At 47.1% G+C, this 20,300-nt stretch overlaps 1 protein-coding gene across 12 annotated transcripts in view; it reads right to left on the bottom strand.

The window, feature by feature from the left end:
- Positions 1-273: 273 nt before the first annotated feature.
- Positions 274-20,300, bottom strand: part of LOC144754085 (uncharacterized) — a 716,823-nt gene continuing 696,796 nt past the window's right edge. For all 12 annotated transcript variants that reach the window (XR_013594649.1, XR_013594644.1, XR_013594647.1 and 9 more), the window contains one exon: positions 274-636. The gene's annotated coding sequence lies outside the window, so the exon portion shown is untranslated. The remainder of the gene's footprint in view (positions 637-20,300) is intronic.

The following is a 20,300-nucleotide window of genomic DNA, read 5'->3' as shown; positions in this document are numbered from 1 at the left end:
ACTCCCTCATATCCCAGGACCTAAGCTCCTCACTGGCCAAGCGCCTAGAAGGCATCACGTGGTTCTTGGTAGCGCTATAGATACTCATCACACAGACCTAGCTGCAGATAGTGGTGTGACGCAAACCCCCCTCCCCCAGCAGGGGACACTGAAACTCTCATACCTCACACACATTCTCAGTATGGAGGCTGAACTGGGGGCCCTTAAAGATGGAACGACACCACCCCAAGGGCCTGTGCTGGGCCCCTGGCTGCAGAGAGACTTAAAGGCGTCATGCCAGCGCTATGCAAATCATTAAACAGTGTACCATGACGTCATCGACTGACACAGAATAATAACCCTAGCATGTAAGGCAAAGGTTCCTGCAAGGGGTATCAGGACATGTGTTTTCTCATTTCAGATTTTACCCACCCCACCAGTAACAGAGATTAGACACACTCATGGATGCTTGGTGACATTTAATCTTTCTTACTGTACACAACAGACAGGCGGCTGCACAGGTGTTTTCTGAACTTAGGACGCTGCCCATGTACGTCGGGTCATGGCTTCTCTCTGACGAGTTTGAAAGAAGCTCTCTGTTGTCTTTACCAAATGCTCATCACAGTCTAAGGACAGGAGAACTCTGCATGGTTTAAGCTGCAAGACACAAACCCCAAAGGCACAGAGTCAAGTACATCACCTGTGATATGGTTGTAAATTAAATCTGTATATCACAGCACAACCCCCTGCTTTCTGTGCACACCACTGATACGAGCATTTATATGAAATATGTTTCTCCCCAAAACCAGGGCAGGGGTAAAGACTTTAGTCTTGGATTTTGGAGAGGTCAGCTGAGCATGTACACTTACATATTTTATAACACATTTTCACTTACACTGATTTTTCTCTGCTCTGAGCCTGCCTGAACTCTAATGCATTCAAAGTGATTTACATTTGCATCTTGGCACCATCAGAACATGGCTGCTCACAATACGCCAGGGATTCCCACCATTGTGATAGGGCCAGTCTGCTGCCAGAGATTACCACCATTATACCAATGCCAGCAATGTACTAGGAATCACAGCAGTGTGCAAGGGACATATGTTATCAGGGATTGCCCCCATGGTGCTATAGGTAGCATGTTACCAGGAACTACCCCCACTGTGCCACAGTCAGCATGTTGCCAGAAATTACTACGACTGTGCCCGCAATAACCTTCAAGCTCCTCACCCACGCACACAAGGCACTCCACGACACCGGACCAGCGTACCTCAACAACCGCCTCAGTCTCTACAGCCCACCCACCAGCTCCGCTCCGCAGACCACAACCTCGCCACTGTCCTCCGCATCCGAAGAGTGACCGCCCGCGGCAGGCCATTCTCCCACCTCGCCGCCAAGACATGGAACACCCTCCCCATCCTGACTGAAGCCCTCCTAACCCTCAGGAGACTCCTCAAGACCTTGCTATTCGAACAGTAGCAGCGTCCTCCCCCCCAGCGCCTTGAGGCCCTCACGGGTATGTAGTGCACTTTTTAAATGCTATGATTGATTGACCATTGTGCCATGGTCAGCATTTTACCAGGAATTATTACCTATGTGCCAGGGCCAGCATGTTGCGAACGATTGCCACCATTGTGCCTGATTCATAATTTTATCAGGAATAAAAACCACTGTGCCAGGGCCACCATGCTTCCAGAGATCACCACCATTATGTCAGGTCCAGCATATTTTCAGGAATTCCCACCATGGTGTCACAGTGAGCATGTTGCACAGCGTTTTCAGCACTGGGCCTGGCCCAGCATATTGCCATGGATCAGAACCTTTGTGCCACGGGTAGCATTATACCAGAAATTACCACCAGTGTGCCAGGGTCGCATTTCGTCAAGGACTACCACCACTGTGCCAAGCTCACCATTTTTAGGATTGACCACCGTTGTGGTGATGATGTTGCCAGGATTTGCTAAGACTCTAACACGGCTAGCGTACTGCCAGCGATTTTTACCATTGTTCCAAGCCCACCTAGATCCAGAAATGACCCCCTTGCACCAGGCTACCATTTCAACAGGGATAACAACCACTGTACCAGCATGTTGCCAGCGATTACCTCCATTGTGCCAGGACAAGCATGTTTACTGAGATTACCAACGTGTGCCAGGGCACACATTTTCCAATAAATTCCTATCATTGTGTCAGATCTAGTATGTTGCCAGCATGTTGCCTAGTTTTGGCAGCGCTTTTTAACCTGTAAGTGCATTCATTTTAGATAGCTTGTTTTTAAATTGTAAGCGCTCTCACCGGGATTCTCTGTGTGAGCACGCTGGTACTTCTGTGCATTCGACATTACCAGGCTTCGCATTGCGCCCTCCCGGTTTCACTTTCTAGCCACCCCACCATCTTGTTGTTGTGCTTTTCCCCTGGCCCGCCTCCACGTCCCCGCCTCCCAGCTGACCCTCCCACGCTCCGCCCCCTCCACCACCTATGTTAGTCAGATGGTTCCACGCGCAGCGTCCACGCGCTACGGCCGCGCCGAAGGTGCGCCAAAGGTAAGCCCGTCTACGCCCGTCCGCGCCGAGCCCGCGCCCAGCGCCAGACCCCCTGGCCCTCGCATTGCCCAGCCCTCCCGCATTACTTACGATGCCACCACCCTCCTAGCCCTTAACCCCGGCCGATCCCCCAATTGCGTCCAAGCCGCTCCTGGACACACCCATGGACCTTTCTCTTGCTACTCCTGCAAATTCATCGGCACCGTCACCAACTCCGATACGATCACACCTCAGATTCCCGACCCCAACCACCTACAATGCATCTTGCTCAACACCCGATCGGTCCACAGGCACGCCATTGACCTATGGAATCTACTAGACACCATCTCTCCGGACGTCGCCTTCCTAACGGAAACATGGATGAACGCCTCCTCCGCCCCAGACATCACCATTGCCATCCCAGAAGATTATAAGATCATACGCAAGGACCGTACCGGCCACACAGGAGGAGGAATCGCTATCGTCCATAAAAAATCCATCCACATCTCAACCAGCTCTGACGTCAATCTCGCCAACTCTGAACACCTTCACTTCCAGATCCACATCGACCCCAAGACCACACTCAGAGGCACCCTCCTTTACAGGCCACCAGGACCCCGCGCACAATTTAGTGAGGACATCACGGACTTCATCACTCCACACGCGCTCCCCTCCAAAAATTACATCCTTCTGGGAGACCTCAATTTTCACCTTGAAAAGAACAACGACCGCAACTCCACCACCCTTTTGGACAACCTCGCCAACCTCGGACTTAAACAACTGGTCACTTCCCCCACCCACATCGCAGGTCACACTCTCGACCCTATCTTCACCTCCAGCAATCATGTCTCCTTCAGCCACACTACGGCTCTCCTTTGGACTGACCACAGCTGCGTTCACTTTACCTACAACAAGCCCAAACCCAACAACCACCCCCAACCAACTCTGCAAAGAAACTGGAACAAAATCACCATCGACCAGATCTCCTCATCGCTTCTTCTAAACCCCCCAGCCCACTCCTCAAACCCCGACCAAGCCGCCACCAACCTCACCCTATGGTTATCCAACAGCGCCGACATCCTAGCACCACTGAAAAAACGACAAAGCAAACTTGGCAGCAAGAAGGCCTCATGGTTCAACGATGATCTTAAGAAATCCAAGAAACTCTGCCGCTCCCTTGAGAAGGCCTGGAAAAAAGACCCAACCACCAGCACCAAGGACGCCTTCAAAAACGCCACCCGCATACACCACCAACTGATCCGAAAGGCCAAGAAAACCGCCTTCAAGGACCGACTAGATAACAACGCCCACAACAGCAAGGAACTTTTCAACATCGTCAAGGAATTTACCAATCCCTCGGCCAACTCCAACGACATCACCCCCTCTCAAGCCCTCTGCGACTCCCTAGCTTCATTCTTCCACAACAAAATTGCAGACATCCACAACAGCTTCGACAACCAACCTGGAGTCCAACCCACCCAACCATCTGCTGAACCTTCACCCCCCTTGAAAATCCTCAACGACTGGAACCCAATCTCCACTGAGGACACCATCCGCCTGATGAACTCCATCCACTCAGGATCCCCCACAGACCCATGCCCTCACCACATCTTCAACAAAGCAGAATCCATCATAGCACCGCACCTCCGAGACGTCATCAACTGCTCCTTCAACTCCGCCACCTTCCCGGAAAGCTGGAAACACGCTGAACTCAGCGCCCTTCTGAAAAAACCCACAGCGGACCCCACCGAACTCAAAAATTACCGCCCCATCTCGCTCCTTCCATTCCCGGCCAAAGTCATAGAGAAAGCTGTCAACAACCAGCTCGCCGCCTTCCTCGAAGCCAACAAATCCCTCGACTCCTCACAGTCCGGCTTCCGAGCAAAACACAGCACTGAGACCGCCCTCATCGCAGCAACAGACGACATTCGAACTCTACTGGACAATGGAGAAACAGTCGCACTCATCCCTCCTCGACCTCTCCGCAGCCTTCGACACAGTCTGCCATAGCACCCTTCTACAGCGCCTCAGAAACATCGGAATCCAAGGAAAAGCACTAGAATGGATCACCTCGTTCCTCACCGGAAGAACCCAGAGAGTCCGCCTTCCACCATTCAAGTCAGAGGCCACTGAAGTCATCTGCGGCGTACCACAAGGATCTTCACTCAGCCCCACCCTTTTCAACGTATACATGAGCCCCCTCGCGGCCATCGCCCGCCAACACAACCTTAACATCATCTCCTACGCGGATGACACTCAACTGATCCTATCACTCACCAATGACCCTAGCACCGCCAAAACTAACCTACACGAAGGAATGAAAGAAGTAGCCGAATGGATGAAACACAGTCGTCTGAAACTGAACTCAGATAAAACAGAAGTCCTCATCTTAGGTACCTCCCCCTCCGCATGGGACGACTCTTGGTGGCCAGAAGCCCTTGGAAAAGCACCCATCCCGACAGACCACGCACGGAACCTAGGCGTCATCCTGGATTCCTCACTTTCAATGAACAGACAAGTCAACGCCGTCTCCTCATCCTGCTTCAACATTCTTCGCATGCTCAAAAAAACATTTCGTTGGATCCCTACCGAAACTAGGAAAACGGTCACCCACGCTCTGGTCACGAGCCGACTGGACTATGGAAACACCCTCTACGCCGGTACTACCGCTAAACTCCAGAAAAAACTCCAACGAATCCAAAACGCCTCAGCCAGGCTCATATTGGACATCCCGCGTAAAGAACACATCTCTGGTCACCTGAAAAACCTCCACTGGCTCCCCGTCAATAAGAGGATCACTTTCCGGCTCCTAACCCACGCACACAAAGCACTCTACGAAATCGGACCAGAATGCCTCAACACACGACTGTCCTTCTACACCCCCTCCCGCCAGCTACGATCTTCCAACCAAGCCCTTGCCATTGTACCTCGCATCAACAAAACCACCATGGGAGGTAGATCCTTCTCCTACCTGGCAGCTAAAACCTGGAACTCACTTCCCACTCACCTTCGCCTTACCCAGAACCACCTAGCATTCAGAAAGCAACTTAAAACGTGGATATTTGACAAGTAATCCCCCACCCCTCCTTAAGCGCCTTGAGACCCTCTGGGTATGTAGTGCGCTATATAAATTCTCTGACTTGACTTGACTTGACATAACCACCAATGGGGGAGGGTTTTTCAAGGGGATTACCACTCCTGTGCCAAGGCGAGAATACTCCTAGAAATGTCAACCACTGTGGTGCTAGGATCAGAATGTTGCAGGGATTGCCATAGTTGTGCCAGGGCCTGCATTTTAACAACAATTACCACCACTGTCCCAGGAGGGAAAGCACAGAGGGGGAGAGCAGGAGGGGACAAACAGGTGTGCATGAGAGGGGGGCATTGGAGTGGCTATTGGCACCTGGCTGGGCCCAGGGGTACGGAGAGCAATGTGGGCATATAAGAAATGCAGGGTGGGCGGGGGGGGCATCAGGTGTTCTGGGGGGCACAATGGAGTTACTGGTGGATGGGTTAATTTCTCTCCATCAGTGTATCTCCATGATTAGGGTGAGGCAGTACAGGCACTGCTGCACATGGACTTCTTGCGACGTGAGTGGAAGGATACACTTTTCAGCTCACATACCATGGGGTGACGCGGTATGCCAAGTGATGTGCTACAGTCCTATTCTATGTTAACCCTAACATGCTTTGCCTCAGTGCTGCTGGTTAGGCAATACTTAATAAAAGGCCCTCAACTTTAATGCAAGTTACAGACCCTGCTTGGGGCTTTGTTGGTCCCCAGACTCCCACAGCGATACAACCTCTGTGGTCCTGCCCCCCACTCTCAGGGCTGTGGGGTCCAATAGCACAAGTTTCTTACCTTTGGTATAACCTTTTCTGATGGAAACTCTAATCACAGATTTGTCACCTTGTCAATCCCCCCCAAGCACCAAACTGCATCCTGAAACTTTCTGCAGGTGTTCCTGCACTTCAGTGAGTGGTGCCATCTGTTTCCGCTGGCCATGCTCACAAAGAACCATATATAGGAGCTATCCTTGCATGATCAAGTCAGTTTATTCAATGACATTTTCCACGCCCTCAGTCGTGAGGCATCAATACCAAATTGAGAATTTAGACAGTGTGTGTCCTAATGTGGAAGTTTATTTCTCCCAAAAGCCCAATAATGGGGAGAAGGGTCCAGCAGTGAAGAATCTGCAGTTACATATAGTATCAACAAGAAACAGCTTTACTTAAGGTAAGTAACTTGTTCTTCTGATGGATACCTCTAAACGCACATTTCTCATCTTTAGAATCATTGCCAAAAATGGGCCTCACATGGAGGAAGGGCTGAGGAGAGGACCTTACACCAAGAATTACTGTGAAATGATCATTTCTGCGGACTTGAGAGTTGAGTGCCTGGTGAAGGAATGGACTGAAGCCCAAATGACAGCCTGGCAAATGTCCAAAACAGGAGCACCCAGAGTCAGGCCCATAGTAGCGGCCTTTGCCATGGTGGAATGAGCACTAAGTCCCTTAAGAGCGCTCTTTTTGGCCAAGACATGACACAGTTTGATGCAAAGAACTATCCATTGTGATGAGTTTTGTTTGAACGCCCCTCCCCTCCTTCACGCCATCAAATCAGACAAAGAGCTGAGTGTCCACTCCGTACTCCTTAGTCCTATCGATATAGAAACTAAGGCCCGAATAGGATCCCATCTGTGGACCATCCTCCTCCTGAGAGGGATGTGGCGGAAAGAAGAACACTGAGAGTGTGGTGGACGTCTCACAGGAAAGGGGGACACCACTTCTGGAAGGAAGGAGGCATGTATTCGAAGCACCAACATGTCAGGGTGAACGGTGGTGTCTGGAGGCTGGACTGATAATGCCTCTAGCTCACTAAGGAAATGCACAGAACTTGAGGCAATGAGAAACACAATCTTCATAGTCAAGAGACTGAGGGCACAAGTGTGTGGAGGCTCAAAGGAGACACATATCATAAAAGTAAGAAATAACTAAGATCTCAATGCAGCAGAATGAAGAGAGCGGGGGAGTGAAACGCATGGGAAAGTCCTTTTAAAAAAGACACCACAATGGATGACTTGAACAAAGGGGGATGATCTGGCAGATGTAGAAAGGCTGAAGGGCCAATAAGTAGTGTTTAACAGGACCCACAGTAAAGTCTTGTGGGCCAATGACAAAACAAACAGAAGGAAATGAGACAACCTTACATGTGGAGGCTCAACTTGCTTCTCCTAGCATCAAATGACAAATTTAGACCCATGGCCAGAAAAGATGGATTTTGTGGAAGGCCAGCGAGTAGCCAGAATCACATCTATGACCTCAGACGGAAGTTCCAACCTTCTCTGTTGTTGCTGCTCAATCTCCATGCTTGAAAGTGTAGATTGGGAAGGCTTAGCTGCAGGACCTGCCCTACTACTGGGAGAGCTGATTGTCTCAAACAGGCAGATAAAGTGGAGAGCATATGCTGAGATTCAAGAACTCTATGTACAAGACACTCTGGACCCAGCCCCAGTTATGAGGATGGTTTGATCCCACCTGACCTTCTTCAGGACCCGTGTGATCAGTAGCAAAGCAGAGAGAGGCTTGAGGCTAGAAGGACCACTTCCACACACATATCAGCCACCTACCAAGGACTCCTGCCTACAGCTTACACGTTGCATTAGTCTGAGAATAGCTGAAATCTAACATTACTCATTGCAGAACTACAGCATCAACTCTGTTACTAGTGATAGTGTATGTAATGCGTATGGACTGCCTTCTTCATATCCTACAACATGGGTACTCAATTCAATTCAATTCAAAAAGTGCTTTATTCGGTGTATATATAAATATACCCATATAGCAACAATACAGAATAAAATTGCATGTACATCATTGATTTACATCAGACCCTAATTTATCAAATACCAAATACAGTGCAGCAATATGTGCTCCTCTTTGTTCGTGAAGGGCGCATAATAAAGGAGTTACTTTTCATAAGATAAACATGTGTCGTAGAAATAACGTGTTAGCGGTTCAATAAGGAAAAACAATCGTACATGAAAGCGATTGCTGGAATAGTCCGATGTGCAATTGGCAATACCGTATAAAAAATACTTGTTTTCCGACGCATGTGCAAAATTGGCAATGATAAAGTGCATATTGATAAAAATAATGTATACATTCATCTTAAAATACATGTGCAAACTAGCAATAGTAAGGTGCATATAAGTCAGAGCCATGTACTGAGTTCATACAATAATTGATTTCCGTGCAAAAGTACATTTTAAAATATATGTAGCCACATGGAAGCATATATCTGGGCTCTCTAAATTAAACATCAGCTGCATCGCTGTCTTAGTACTGCGTGAGTTGTATTTTAAAAAGATGGGTTTCAGATAAAATTTTCTATAAGGGGTATAACATTTTCAAAATAACATAAAATGGCAGCTACTCTGCTTGGAAATACCGTCACAGGGGCATAAACATGTGCCAGGCTTCTTAATCAGTGGGAATGCTACTAGATGGTGCACAATTCCTAAGCGTAAGCGAGATAATACAAAGCGATGAGAGCTTTTGGTAACAACAGTGAGGTATGATTGAAAGCCTTCACTTACGCTGTATTCTAAATAAGAGTTAAACGTACTTTGTTTTGCATATTCGGTCATTCTGGTACTTCTTTTATGTTTCAGGAAGGTGACTTTAAGCTCCTTTTTTGATAAGCCTGTCCCCATAGTAGGTTCTCTAAAAATATCACAATCATAGAGTATCTTGTACCAAGATTGAATATGGCATAACCAAGGTATCTTTGAGCAGTGATCGAGCTTTAGGCAGTCATTAATCACATCCTGAGTAAATTTTGTTTCTTCTTTTGACCAGATTGATCGCCATAGGGCCAGAGGGCGTAAGGCAATTAAATCTTTAACTAGGTTTAAGCCCACTTCCCTATGTATTAACTCATTTGATGCCGCAGCCGGGGCGCAAAGCAATTGTTTCAGGAAGGCATTTTCCTCATACTGGATTTGGTTACCACTCTGAGTGTGATAGCCCTATATCCCTGCCCCATACAGGGCTGATGATATGCACCTGGAGTTATATATAGACACCATCTCTTGAATTCTTCGGCCCCCTAGTTTCGCTGCAAATCTAAAAACACTACTAGTGTTCCTTACCATTTTAAAACGGACACTCTCCTGTTCGTTAACCCACCTTCCGTCTCCTGAAAATGTAATACCCAAATAACAACATTTCTTTACAGTTTCCAATTTCTCCCCATCTAGGTAAAAGGTCCTGTTCTTTCTTGTCTTCCTTCCACGTGGCATTATAAAGGTTTTTCCTTTGTTAATTATCAACTTTCTATTTTCAGTGAAGGTGTGAAACTTATTAATTAAACATTGCAAGCCATTTTGGGTCCGGGAGAGAAGAACCGCGTCATCCGCGTATAAAAGAATTGGAATGGGGTTACCGTTTATAAGGGGGGCATCTGCTTGGATTGTTCTTAGGATTTGATCAATTTGATTTATAAATAGGGAAACTAAAAGTGGGGCAAGAACACATCCTTGTCGAATGCCTCTATTAATTCTAAATAAAGGTGTGCATTCGCCAGCAGTACCAAATCTGACTTTGCTAGACAGATTTTCGTACAGTCTGGTCAGGAAGTGGATCATTTCAGTGGGAGCACCCATTTCTAATAAAACTGGCCATAAGAGCGAGTGTTCCACCAAATCAAATGCCGAACTTAAATCAGCAAAACACAAAAATAAGTTACCCTCTTTGGCTTTTGTGTATTTGTTGATAATAAGTTCCAGGTTCACGCACTGCTCCATTGTTCCCATCCCCCTTCTGAACCCGTACTACACTGGGGATAAGATGTTATTTTCCTCGACCCAGGCTTCCAGTCTCTCTAAAAGGACTCTACTAAGAATTTTGATTGACGAGTCCAGGACCGAGATGGGGCGGTAGTTACGTGCCTCTGACCTGGGGCCTTTCTTGTAAAGGAGTACAATGATGGACTGACCCCATGTTGGTGGGAGCCTGTCTTCTACAGCAGCATTAAAATATCGTGTCAATATTGGTGCCCATAAGTTCATTTCATGTTTATAAAAATCCATGGGCACCCCATCTGGGCCCGGGGCTTTACCGCCTTTACTCTTACTTATTGCCTCGGTAACCTCGGTTAGGGTCACAGATAACTGCTTTTTTGCCATTTTGAACTGGACACTATATCTGTGTCTAAAATCGACCCATCTAAGATAAAATCAGAATTTAAAATCCCAGTAAAGTGGGCTATCCAGGCACGACAGCTAACATGGGAGGGGATTTCAGGGATGTTGTCATTCTTTAGGAGCGGTCTGTTTATGGTTTCCCAGAATAATTTGTGGTTTTTTGTTGCCGCAGCCATGTCCAGGTTAGACCAAGCCTTGTTTTGTAGTTCTTTTTTCCTGGTGGCCAGCGAGATTTTATAATTGTGGCGCTCCTCTCTAATTTTAGCTGAGTCTCTGGGATTGGTAGCAAGAGCTAATTTAAGTTTATTTAATGACTGAGCACAATGCTTATCAAACCATACCACTTGGATTTTCCTCAGCTTTCGACTCCTAACTGTAAGTGAGTCATCGATCACTTTAGTTATTTTTTAAAAAGTTAACAAGTAAATTGCCTGGAGTCACATTGGTTCCCAGACAGTAACCTATTTCCACGCTGCATTTTGAGATTACTTCCATCATAAATTGGGCAGGGTTTATTCTGACCCACTTTATTCCCATGCCGTTTGGTCTTTCGGCTGTAATCCCTTGAACGGGTCTCCCATGAGCATGAGTTTTTGGCCCCCAGCCAAATAATACCAGCGATATGCTGTTGTGATCGCTCACAGGCTGCTCAACAACCCATACATTGGAATAGACTGGTCCATTGGACACCAAAATGTGGTCAATATTAGAGTGGGCATCCCGCCCTCTAAATGACGGGCACTCTACGTTATCTCTATTCTTTGTGTAGTCTAGCAACTCCAGATCTAATTTGGCAACCAGATTATTCAGGGCGCTTCCGTAGTTGGTGTGTGGAAAATTATTGTATACAGTACTACCTCCGCTATGGTACTCCCCTCAGTGACCGCAGATCCCCTTTTGTGCATGGCTGCACGCTTGAATATTGAAGTCTCCCGCCCAAATTATTACAGGGGGATCACCTGATTGCTCTAATACTCCCTCTATTGCCCGCTCTATATCTTGTACTATCGTGCCCCGGTTAGCTCCAGTGATGTTATTATAGAAATTTACTATGAATAGGTTCCTGCCTTTGCCATGTACAAGACGCAGAATCAGTGCATACGGGGCCACCTCTACATAACTACCAAGACTAAACTCAGTTAGAGTAGATGATACCAAAGTCAAAAGTCCACCTTTTGCTCTTCCTGCTAAAGGGGTTGTTGCATCCACACTATATGATGTATACCCCTCGACTTGTATTTGTGCTCTATGCCACGTCTCCTGGAGACAACTTATATCGTGCCCATGTGTAGTAAAGGTTTTCCAGAAGGGGGTAGTTATTTTAGTGGCAATTCCTGCTATGTTCCAAGTAATAATCGTGAGACCTTCAGCAGTATTATCGTGTGTGGTGTCATAAAGTGCAACTGTTTCAAGACTCTCTAAACTCTCGCCTGAAGTTATGTCTATAACAGGGGTTACATCAGTCTGGGGTATTTTGTCAGTTATGTACCGGCCATCACTTGCTAACCTTTCTACGATATCTCCTGCTACCCTATTTATACCCGACATCCCTAGACCAGTTTCAGCCATTCCCCTAGTTACAATTACATCAGGAGGATGAGGTGATGTAGTTTGTTCCCTCTGTCAATCGTTCTCGTCCAGTGGGCCAAACACCTGAAATCTGTTGTAAGTCGGGATTGCGAAGTTGTCCCAAGGGTTATATAGTGGGGCAAAATCGTAGGCTGTATTATATTGATTGGGATGGGTAGCTATGTGATGGTCGATTGTCCGTGCTGTAACATATTTCCCTGACTGACCCCTATAGAAATAGTCTAAAGGGAGTAGAGTTGTATTATATTCCCGTTTAGAGGGCACAGGTGCATTTAGGATTGAGTCTCTGGCCCAGTCTGGTGTCCTGAAATTTATGACTATACAGTCCCCATTTATCTCCCTCTGCCTGTCTCCCTCCTCCCTCTATGTCTTCCTCCCTCCCTCCTCCCTCTGTCTGTCTCTCTCCTCCCTCTCTGTCTTCCTCCCTCTCCCTCTGTCTGTCTCCCTCTCCCTCTCTGTCTCCCTCCTCCCTCTGTCTGTCACCCTCTGTCTCCCTCGTCCCTCTGTCTCCCTGCCACTCCCTTTATCTGTCTCCCTCCCTCCCTCCATTCCCCCTCTCTCTGTCTCCCTCCCTTTCCCTCCCTCCCTCCCTCTCCCTCTGTCTCCCTCCCTCCCTCCCTCCCTCTCCCTCTGTCTCCCTCCATTTCCCTCCCTCCCCCTGTATCCCTCCCTTTCCCTTTCTCCCTCTCCCTCTGTCTCCCTCCCTTTACCTCCCTCCCTCTCCCTCCCTCCATTTCCCTCCCCCCTTTCTCTCCCTCCCTCCCTCCCTTTCTCTCCCTCCCTCTCCCTCCCTCCATTTCCCTCCCTCCCTCTGTCTCCCTCCATTTCCCTCCCTCCCTCTGGCTCCCTTCCTTTCCCTCCCTCCCTCTCCCTCTGTCTCCCTCCCTTTCCCTCCCTCTGTCACCCTCTATCATCTCACCCTGCCTGTGTGTGCCTGGGCTGAGACAGCTTCCCGGGCGCACTCACAGCCGCATACGAGCACTTCACAGCTCTTTAAAAGACCATTTGCTTGTTAATGAGGCTTTGTTGTATTTCACCTCTTCGTCACTGGAGCTCCACTTCACTAGTCACCCGGCCTCCACAGAGCAGCAGAGTCTCTCAGAATCGTTTTGCTGCAACCAGCAGTGTTTGCAGACACTCGTAATTATTTTTTTTTAACACGGGTACGATGTCTGAAAGGTCCGCGGGCCGCCGAGGAAGGCTTGCCGGGCCGATGGCGGCCCGCGTGCCGTACTATGAGTACCTGTGTACATCAACCTCATTATTAGAACACTGGCTATCGCTCCCAGGTGCAATCGACAGAGTAAGCTTAACTTTGAATCCAAAGTTACTGCCCTAGTAAAGAACTATTGATAAAATAGGTAAAGATCCCAACAAGAGAGCGCTGGGACTCCTGATTAATACAGGCGTCCGACGACACCAGAGTATAGCTGGGTTATGAGTTTGTAGGGGGAGGCGTTAGCTAAAAACATTTCCAGAACGCGGAATGTTGGCGGGACAATCGGAATGAATCATATAATGCGCGCAATGCTGCCCTCAACTGGAAGTATGTCATTCTATCTAAAAGTCCAGTGTGTTCTTCCCCTAGTGCAGCATCCATGCTAATGAAGACAATGTCTGGGAACGCCCACCCCATTGTGTGCAATCGCAGCTTCCACAATTGCTGGCAGACCCCAGTCCCAGCAGTGAAGGGTAGGCCTGGGTGTCCGGTGAGAGGCACTGAGGGTGCGAATAGTGTGTTCAAGTGTGCCCTACCCCAAAGTTCCTGCCACACCCATACCGTACAGCCCACCGTGTTGATCTCAGCTTGTGGGCAGCTCTGAGGCCGAAACAGTACCATGTGCAGCGGAGTCGGCCCGCCTGGTCACTTTCAGGGGCCGCATGCGCCATTAACTAGGTCGGATATATCCTGTGGAATCCAAAGTGAGCCTGTGCACAGTTATAGTACAACTCCAAGTCCGGGCGCCCAGACCTCCTTGTTCAAATGGGAGCGTAAGAGTCTCCCATGCCACTCGAGGCTGCCCACCATCCCAGGCGAGGGATATCAGATTCGAGCGAAGCCTCCTCTTGAATTCCGAAGTAAGAGGGAGCGGGAGATTGATAAAGACATATAAAAACTTGGGCAGTACCAACATTTTGGTGATTGCTATCCTGCCCACCAGGGAGAGCGGGAGCAACTTCCAGCGGGGCAGTTGGCCCTCCAGCCACTCCATGAGTCTGCCATAATTGTAACACCACACCTCTTCAGGGTCCCGACTGAGCCGGATACTCAGGTATTTCACCAGGGAATCTGCCCTCATGAGTGGAAATACTGATTGAAGTGTGTCCATGGCAGCCGTAAGCGGGAAGATCGTGGACTTACCCCAGTTTATTGTAATGCCCGAGAGGCCTCCGAACCTAATACTTTCATGAATAAGGGGGTCAAGATTTGTCGCCGGGTGTTTAACATATACGGTCACTTCATCTGCATACATAGACACCAAGATCACCGGGGGTAAAGGCCACAGCGAAGAGGAGGGGCGACAATGGGCACCCCTGCCTCGTGCCGCAAGCCACCTTAACAGGGGGCGGATCACTCCATTGATCCGTAATCTTGCCGTCGGAGTGGAGTATAGCACAGTAATTTTTTTTTAAAAGGCAGGACTCACATGTCGAATGGTTGTATCCTACGTCATGTCGGTAGGAAGGGCAGGCCACTGGGAGGATTGAATTACTGCACTTGCTATGTATTTATGTACGCCAAACCACCTATTATGTATAATGTATTCTCTTCTGAAGCATGTGTTTTCTGGTTAATAAAAAGAATGAAAAAAGGCAGGACTCAGGCCGATACTTGCAAGAAGCATAAAAAGATATGGCCTTTCCACGGTATCAAATGCCTTGGTTGCATCCAAAAAAACATTGACGGCCGGGAGAGAGGGGTCCACCTCATGCATGGCAGCAAAAAAGGTGCGGAGGTTGTGAGAATGTGAGAAGTGCTCCTGCCGGGGACAGAACCGCACCGATCAGGTCTAAGCACTGTGGGGAGTAGTGGAAGCAATCGAGTGGCTAGCAGTTTTGGGAGAATTTTATTATCAATGTTAATCATTGATAGTGGCCGGTAGGAGTCATAGAGCTTTGGGTCCTTTTCTGGTTTAAGAATGGGCACTATAAGAGCCTCTCGGAAAGAGGGAGGAGAACTCCCCACTCCAGTGATTCCTCATACATGTGTAGGAGGTGGGGGAGGGAAGCGGCGCAAACTCCTTATAGAAAGCGGACGTGAGTCCATCCAATCCCGGTGCTTTATCTCCGGGCATATCCCAGATGACTCCAATCACCTCCTCCTCTGAGAACGGCTCATTCCAATATCTACGGTAGCAGTCACTAAGACATACCAGTTCTATCGAATCAAGAAAGGGAAGCAGATCAGGGTGCACTTGTGTCTGACGCACGTCATATAATGAGGAGTAGAAGGCAAGCATTTCTGCCTGCACAGCCTCCTGTCCAACTTATGGACCGATGTGTTCGCCATAAGTTGGCAGGGTATGCTCAGACGTGAGTCCCTTGCTCACTTTGCCACTGGATGCAAGCAAGCCTGGCTGAAGACGGCTGGAATGCCAGAAACCGGTCCTAGGAAGCTTGTTTCCGGTCCAGGGAAGGCATGGCTTGGCAGTTCGGGCTGGACTGTTCCCATGAGGCACAGGGTCAGACTGATTTGCATATGGCCATGTCTGAACTGGGGTGGCAGAGTGGGCTAAAGAACAGTGATGGATTAAACCCAGATCTGTTGACTGGGTGTGAGTGTTTGATTGGTTCAGATGCTCCGTCCATCACCACCCCTTTTGTACCGCTTTGTTCGCCATAAGTTGGCAGGGTATGCTCAGACGAGAGTCCCTTGCTCACTTTGCCACTGGATTCAAGCAAGCCTGGCTGAAGACGGCTGGAATGCCAGAACCCGGTCCTAGGAAGCTTGTTTCCGGTCCAGGGAAGGCATGGCTTGGCAGTTCGGGCTGGACTGTTCCCATGAGGCACAGGGTCAGACTGATTTGCATATGGCCATGTCTGAACTGGGGTGGCAGAGTGGGCTAAAAAACGGTAATGGATTAAACCCAGATCTGTTGACTGGGTGTGAGTGTTTGATTGGTTCAGATGCTCCGTCCATCACCACCCCTTTTGTACCGTCCTGTCCAACAGCACATCCATCCTCACCAACACGTAGCTCACTAATGTATTCGTTTGCCCATGGTTTTTTGAGAAGGCTTGCCAAAGTTTTCCCTGCTTGGTTCCCTTCCCCATATTGGCGGGCATGTGCCTCTTTCCCCAAAAAGTGTGTCTCTTTGTGTGCTGCCTCCTCGAATTCTGCCACCTTCTCCCTGATTTGCCCAAGAGTCGCCAGCTAGCTAGTCGCAAAATACTCAGATTTAAGGGCTCGTATCTCCCTTTCAAGACGCCGGAGGTCACCCCTAAGCGTGTGCAGGACTTCCGCCTGCTTGGCTATACACTGGCCTCTGATTACAGTTTTAAATGCCTCCCATAACGTGGATGGAGAGTCCACCGAGCAGGCATTTATCTCAACATATTCCGTTATTGCAGACCTAATCTACTCCCGGAAGACCTGGTCCAGAAGAGCCCCGGCGGGACGTCTCCAGCTAAAGGCCCTGTTAGGTGCATCAGGCAATGAGAATTCCAGCAAGACCGGAGCATAATCCGAAAGGGTTCGAGCAAGATGAGCGCTGTTGCAGACCCAAGCATCTACATCATGTGATGTCAGCCAAAAGTCGATTTTGGACCACATGGGGCTGCAGTGGATAAGCAAGTTCCCTCCCTTCCTTGAAGGTTTCGGCGATGCCAGACATCTACCAATTCATGGTCCTTTGAGGGATGAGGATGGTGGGAGCCGCCCGATCTATCCTTCTCCGGATCCAGGATCACATTGAAGTCCCCACCCCAGAAGATCACCCGGGACCTAGAGACTCCGCCAGACCTCACTAAAGAACTGGGGATATCTGTGTTGGGTGGCTCTCAGCCTTCTCTTATCCCCCCCCTCCCCCCTCTTTTTCTCCTATCACTCTCCTTCCAATAGTAGCTCTCAATTAATAAAGATTTCAATGGCCCAACTACAACCGTTCGGGTTCTCGGATGAGGACTTCGCAACATTAGTAGGAACTAATGTCACGTTTGGAAATAGCTCTTCTAGTAATCCCCAGAATAGGAGTGACATTAACAAATTATCGAACCTACAAAAGAAATTAATTAGGATAGAGGCGCATGGAGAATTCATGCTGAATTATCTTAAAAATGGTATTATTCCATTAGGGCTTAGGATCAGAAATATTCCTGGCCTTTTCGTGGATATTAAATCCTTTCTCATCAAATGGAGCATGATTGCGAGTCGCTGCTCCAGAGATCTTATGATTTTAATAATATCTACATCTAAAGAAATATCGGCAGAAATAAAAAAAGAAATAGAGGAGTTAGAAGATAAAATCAGGAAGTCAACTACAGCTGAGGATGCTAATAAACAACTAGAAGTCATAAAAAATGATATCGCCTCATTCTCAAACTATCTTAGAAAAAGAAAGGATGACAAATTTACAAAAGATAAAAGGTTTTATACCTTAGAACGAACCTACCCATACACCGTAGATGGCTTCTATAAAGCAGATACTCAATCAGGACCATATAATTATAATCCTCAGCATAAAATCACCACCTTTTCTGACTCCTCAGATGCTGAATCAGATGGTGAGAGTAGCATGGGTTATCAAGATGAAAGACCATTCGATCCTAGAAATGGTCAAAGAAATAATTGACAGCCTTTTTTAGGACAACGGGGGGGGGAGAAGAGGACGCCAAAGGGTCAGGTTCCAGAATACAACAAGAGGCAACTATCAGAACCATCAATATGCCCAGGAACCTCAACAATATCTAGAAACCAGGAACAAACAGTATTGGAGGAACGGGATGTAATCCCAATATTCAACCTATTCTCACGTACTCTAACCCCTGCCGATGTCTCCCTATTAACTAAGGGGTTATCTTTTGTCCCTCACGCTAATGTGAATGTATTTGAGTTATATCAGGACCTTCATTCTTTCTTTCGAAAGATTAGATTAAAAAATTTATTTTTAGATGGTGACCCCATTGAATCAGCTGACATAGCTTCAAACATAGTGGCTTTGCCTTCGACATTCACTCCATCTTTAGACCAGGTGGGTCCTGAAACAGCAATTTTTGAAAAGGCAGTTTTAAAAAAATTAGATCAGGCACTGAGATTCATCCCTAAACCTAAATATAATATAACTAAAGAGGAACATAACTCCCTGAGCAATCTCAAGAAAGATAACGCAGTGACTGTAAAAAGCAGCGACAAAGGAGGTGGAATAGTCTTAATAGATAGCATTACGTATGAGACCAATATGCTTAAAATGTTAAATGATCCCACTTTCTATAAAAGCATTAAACTAAACCCTACAGAAAGGATAATTAAGACTATAAGCAGGCTAACAGCAAGAGCACATGAGGAAGGGATCATAAATAAAAGGGAGTTTGAATTTCTAAATAAATCTGATAAGAAAACTTCTTGCATTTATGGGTTACCAAAGATTCACAAAAATCAGGATAACCCTCCATATCGTCCGATTGTCTCCACAATAGGGACACCCCTTGAAGCAGTCTCTAAGTATTTAGACAATATTCTTCGCCCCTATATTTCTTTGTCACCATCTTATATCAAAGATACTGCTGCGATTATTACAAAAGTAGAAACACTGCCCTTTAATGAAGAAAGAGATATCTTAGTGACTTTAGACGTAGAGTCGCTATATAGCAACATCCCCCAAACAGGAGCAATTGAAACCACAATGTGGTTTATCGATAAATACCAAATACCCTGCGCTAAAACCTTCATTAAGGAATGCTTAACCCTCGTTTTACATGAAAACTTTTTCGAATTTGGAGAAAATTTGTTCTTACAGACTAAGGGAGTCAGTATGGGAGCTTCTATGGCTCCCTCAATAGCAAACATCTACATGACTGCATTTGAGGATCAACATATCTTCAATGAAGTGGCCCCTTTCTCTGAGTCTGTTTCCCATTGGTACCGATACATAGATGACATCTTTTTTGTGTGGACCGATGGGGAACAGACTCTGGGAGAATTCCTCCTTTGGTTGAATCTGGCAGATAATAACCTCCGATTCACTGCCCACACAAGTACAACTAGAGTAGAGTTTTTGGATATCTATATAAAAAATAATGGAGGCTTGTTGGAAGTAGATTTATTTACTAAACCAACAGCGAGGAACACACTACTACATTTCAATAGCTATCACCCCAAATGCCAAAAAGACAGCATCCCCTTTTCACAATTTCTAAGGGTAAGACGTAATTGTACTAACCTTAGAGATTATGACAATCAGTCTGAAAATATGAAAGAAAAATTTATCCAGAGAGGTTACCCTCGCCGTTTAGTTAGAGAGGCCTACAAAAGGGCCAGATTTTACGATCGAGATGCACTTTTACATTCACAAAAACAAAGTGCAAACTCGACGTTAGTCTGTGTAACAAAACATTCCACCCTAGACTCTACAGTGAGACAAATAATAAATTCTAACTGGCACCTGTTGAATTGAAATGAAAAGCAACAAAAAATAGCTAAACCACTCTATGCTCACAAGCGGAATAAAAATCTCAAGGATCAAATTGTACACTCGAGATATATTCAAAGAACGGATAATCCTCCTTTCATACAGAGATCAATTACTAATAATGGTACAGCAAAAGGAACATCTCGTTGCGGTTCATGTAAGTCATGTAATAGCATCATCACAGGAGAGAACTTGATGTTTAATAACATCAACATTCAAGCTAAGGAGCTATGGACGTGCAACACCCAAAATGTAATATACCTAATCACATGTCCCTGCCATCTTGGATATGTGGGTGAGACCTCTCGAGCAATAAAAACAAGATTAACTGAACACAGGTCAGCAATAAGAACCAGAAAACTGACAGCACCTCT

This window comes from Lissotriton helveticus, chromosome 5_1 (genome assembly GCF_964261635.1).
Source record: "Lissotriton helveticus chromosome 5_1, aLisHel1.1, whole genome shotgun sequence".
Lineage (NCBI taxonomy): Eukaryota > Metazoa > Chordata > Amphibia > Caudata > Salamandridae > Lissotriton > Lissotriton helveticus.
This window is presented reverse-complemented; position numbering and strand designations above follow the sequence as displayed.